At 38.3% G+C, this 5,007-nt stretch overlaps 1 pseudogene; it reads right to left on the bottom strand.

The window, feature by feature from the left end:
• Positions 1–263: 263 nt before the first annotated feature.
• On the bottom strand, positions 264–3,695 carry LOC111384685 (annotated as a pseudogene).
• Positions 3,696–5,007: the final 1,312 nt, after the last annotated feature.

Below are 5,007 nucleotides of genomic sequence, written 5' to 3'. Positions count from 1 at the left end.
TGGTGTTGATTCGATGTTTAAAGGTTAACTGAGCTCGGAAATCACCTTGAGCAGCTAGAGGAAGATCCTAACATCCTCCATGTGCCAAGTCAAAGAATCAGTCATGACGATGGAGAAAAGAAATTGAACACAATGTGCCTGGCTATGTCTACTCATGAAATGACCAAACGAACATGTAGACTTTCTCACAAAGGAAAAACAAAAATTCAACCCCTCCCCCCCCCCCCCCCCCCCCCCCCCCACCCCCCCCCCCCCCCCAGGGTTTGCTTACCTCGCTCTGTAAGAGGTGAAAAATGATTGTTCCATTGCCTTCTTCCAATAGTAATCATCTCAAAACCAAGTTCCATTTGGTTCCACCATGAAATGCATCCATCCTTAACAGTTACAACTTCGTCTAGAAGCTTGAGGTAAAAACATCAAACGAAGCACTTTCAAGGTCTTGTCTTCTTAATGGTGATGATGACGTCAGATTTAAAGATCCACCATGATGATGATCAGAGCCACCTGTCAGTTAGGTATTCAAGTGCTGTAACGATATCACTGATGGGAGGACGGAAGCTTGCTTGTTCCTGAAGACACATTGCAGTAATTGTAACTGCATGATGCAGACTTCGGACAGAGAAGCGTCCCTCTAATAGCGGGTCTGCCATCTGGACAAACTTCTTGTGATCTTTTAGAAAAGGATGGGACTGCAAGAAAATAAAATGTTCATTTTCAGAATCAAAGCCATATCATGTGAAGATAGAAACTGAGCAGAACCCATTGTTGGACAATTATGTGGTCTGGACATCCATTACATTTCTGGTAAAACAATCTCTTGGAAAAATAAAAATATGAAGTCATCCAATTTAAGTTATCCGAGACCAGCAAGTGATACATCTCCTCCCCCATCACAAGTGGTAAAGTTTATATGTTATATTAACGCAACTTCATTATTATTGAGAAGAAAAGTTAAATTCAAATGGTAAGGCTCCAAGCAGAAGACATTTCAAATTCGTACATTATATCTTTATTTTTATGATATCAAATTATACTTAAGTGTTGATAATTTTAAAATTATTTTAAAAAGGGACAATGGCATGTCCAGAGAGAATCAGTGTCCGACACATGCTGTTCTAGGAGGATCCATGCATCATAGAGATAAAATAACACAGGTTGCATTGTATCCTGCTTCAACTATGGCTATTGAATAAAAAACTGAAGAAGTTCTTGCAAGTCCAATCTCATATCGAGTTTTTATGTTAAAGAACTTAAACTCACCCACACAATCAGATTCTGCTCTCCTGGCTTTTTGGTGCAGTCAATAACCTTGCGTCCAGTAATCAGTTCCAACAGAACCACGCCAAAGCCATAGATGTCTGATTTCAGAGTTAGTTTGCCACTCATGGCATATTCTGGGGCACAGTATCCATAAGTTCCTATCACTCAAGTTGAAACATGAGTGTTCTCACCAACGGGTCCTAGTTTAGCTAGTCCAAAATCCGAAAGCCTGGCATTGAAGTCATTGTCCAACAATATGTTTGAAGATTTCAGATCACGATAAATGACCGGTGGATTTGCTTTGCAGTGAAGATATTGAAGGCCATGAGCTGCATCTACAGCAATCTTCAGCCTTGTGCTCCAACTTAATGGCTTCTGACCAGGCATTAAATCTGATGACAAAATAAAGCATGCATTTTACTGAGCACACGATCATATCTAAAAGACGAATCACATTAAAAAGAATAAAAACTACATTATCAGACTTTCTTGATTCACAATTTGTGTTTTTCCTCTTATGTAGGTTTTTATTTTCGGAGTGGCGCCCAAGTTTTCCAAAAGCGGCATACAGAATAGAACAACAGGCTTAAATCAGTCAGCGTCTTCTTTTTATGCCAAGTCCAGAAATTCAAATCAGTTGCTTGGTGGAAACATTGACTGAAAATTAGTAGCCAAATGATTAACCCTACAAACAGAATTGTTAAACCATAGTACATCCTCCAAAGGGTCATGTAGCCAAATGAAGCAATAATGTGGTAGGAATATTTTTATTGTAGCACTGTAATAACGTGCAACTCATGCCAGGAAAAGATAATACAATCACCAATTTCCGGTAAGATCAGACTGGAGCACTACATGAGAAGAGTGAAAACCAACAAAGAGAATTTGGACTCCAAAAGGGATTCGTAAAAGTAATCAAGGATTACCAAAAAGATGATACTCCAGGCTCCCCAGTGGCATGTACTCATACACCAAAAGTCTCTGGTCTCCGTGAGCACAATATCCAATCAAGTTAACAAGGTTGGGATGGTTCAGTAGGCTTAACATCAAAACCTCCACAATAAATTCTTGATTTCCCTGAAGGCCTTCGAGATTAAGTTGTTTGACAGCAACAACATATGGCGAAAATCAAACGATCAGCATTTATTGCACAGTAATCACATAAGTGTAAGCTAACTTCCAAACCTTCCACTATTGAACTCCAAATTTTAATTTGACAATTCAACACCAAGATTCTTTTAATTTCTAATTGACAAACAGGGAAGTTTCATTATATTGAAATCATACATTAATAGAAATTGAAGTTAAAAGGCAAAACAGAACTTGCCATGTCAGCATCTAAGCAGCCCTTGTAAACACTTCCAAAACCGCCTTCCCCGATTAAATTAGATTCTCTAAAATTTTGGGTCGCCATTGCAAGTTCCTTGAATATGAAGGTACGAGCCACGTTGCTCTCTTGGCCATTGTTATCTATGCCTCTTGCTCCCGCAGAATTTCCCTTTGTCCCACTCTCTACACAAATTGATTCAACAAAGATTCAAAATCCCACATTACAATTTCATCATATGTAAAACTTTTTAGCTATTTATCATCTCATAATGTCACTAAAATTTGCTTTTCCGTAATTGCCACCATACCAACTGCATATCCAAGCATGAATTGAGCACGTTGTAGAAGAACAGTTAATCAAAAACCAAGTCTGTAGAAATAAATAAACTGAGAGAGAAGAAAAAATTAACCTGAAGAACCAACGGATTTAGGGGTCATATCTTCATCATAATCCCTGTCATTCTCACGTCGAAGGGTCACACAAGAAAAGCAACTCATCTCCTTTTACTCTTTTCCTGCTCTCTTTAAAATTTTATTCCCCAGCAAAATTGAACCAACCCTCAAATTACAGAATAATTTACAGAGACATGACCCAGCAAAATCGCCTCAATTATACAAATGAAATCACATAATTATGAAATAAATCAAGCCATAATTTTAAAAAAGCACAAGAAAATAACAATAATTAGGAGAGAGAACACTTACATATTCCCTCCCCTTATGAAACAGACAAGGACAGAAACCCTGACCGCCCGACCCCAGATGAACAAACTCACCACATTCAAATATCTATACGAAAACAAATACCACCACGAAACCTCAAAACAGAAGACAATAAAAGAATTTATTCATAATTTACAATGCTATAAAAACATGTATTTATATATACATCCAAAGATGGAAATTCAATAAACAAATATCAAACAGAAGCCTCAATTTCAGGTGAGTTTTTTCCATAACCATCGAATAAATAAACAGTCAACTTTTTCCTATTTTTTGTTCAACATTTTCTTACAGTCACCTGTTTTAGCGCCATCTTTAACGACAATTACATATAACCTTCTCTCTTTCTTGGAACTCTTCAAAAATTTTAGCTATTTCTTTCTGTGTATTCCAACACTTCTTCAACCTGACATAATTAATACGGAAATTAATTATTCGGAGGTCTAAATGAAAGAATTTGTCTACAATCCCGAGATCTCGGGTCTCAGCCTAGAGTCTAATTTTTCGGGCCGTTTTCAATCAACCAGCCAAATTTCGGCCCATTCCGACACCGTCGCGACAAATGACAAAATTGCCCCTGGAGCGATTTTACTTTGTTAATTTTTTGTCCAACACTTCTTCAGCCTGACATTATTAATACGAAAATTAACTATTCGGAGACCTAAACGAAGGAAATTGGCTAAAATCCCGAGATCTAGGGTCTCCACCCCGAGTCCAATTTCTCGAGCCATTTCCAATCAACCTGCCAAATTTCGGCCCATTTCGACACTTTCGTGACAAATGACAAAATTGCCCTTGGGGCGATTTTGTTTTGTTAACTTTCTATCCAACACTTCTTCAACCTGACATAATTAATACGGAAATTAATTATTCGGAGGCTTAAACGAAGGAATTTGGCTAAAATCCCGAGATCTTCGATCTTTGCCACGAGTCCAAATTCTCGAGTCGTATCCAATCAACCTACCGAATTTCGGCCCATTCCGACACTGTCGCGACAAATGAAAAAATTGCCCCTGGTGCAATTTTACTTTGTTTATTTTTTGTTCAACCTAACATAATTAATACGAAAATTAATTATTCAGAGGCCTAAACGAAGGAATTTGGCTTAAATTCCGAGATCTCGGGTTTACGCCCCGAGTCCAATTTCTTGGGCCGTTTCCAATCAATCATTCAAATTTTGGCCCAATCCAACATCGTCGCGACAAATGACAAAATTGCCCCTGGTGCGGTTTTGCTTTGTTAATTTTCTGTCCAACACTTCTTCAACCTGACATAATCAATACGGAAATTAATTATTCGGAGGCCTAAATGAAGGAATTTGGCTAAAATCTCGAGATCTCAGGTCTTATACCCGAGTCCAATTTCTCGGGTCGTTTCCAATCAACCAGCCAAATTTTGGCCCATTCCGACACCGTCGCGACAAATGACAAAATTTCCCCTGTTACGGTTTTGCTTTGTTAATTTTCTGTTCAACACTTCTTCAACCTGACATAATTAATACGGAAATTAATCATTCGGAGGCCTAAATGAAGGAATTTGGCTAAAATCCCAAGATCTCAGGTTCATTCCAACACCGTCGCGACAAATGAAAAAATTGCCCCTGGTACGGTTTTGCTTTGTTAATTTGCTATCCAACACTTCTTCGACCCGACGTTATTAAGCCGAAAAATAATTATTCGGAGGCCTAATCAAAGG

This window comes from Olea europaea, unplaced genomic scaffold, assembly GCF_002742605.1.
Source record: "Olea europaea var. sylvestris unplaced genomic scaffold, O_europaea_v1 scaffold2974, whole genome shotgun sequence".
Classification (NCBI taxonomy): domain Eukaryota; kingdom Viridiplantae; phylum Streptophyta; class Magnoliopsida; order Lamiales; family Oleaceae; genus Olea; species Olea europaea.
Note: the sequence above shows the minus strand (reverse complement) of the source record. Positions and strands in the feature narration are given on the sequence as shown.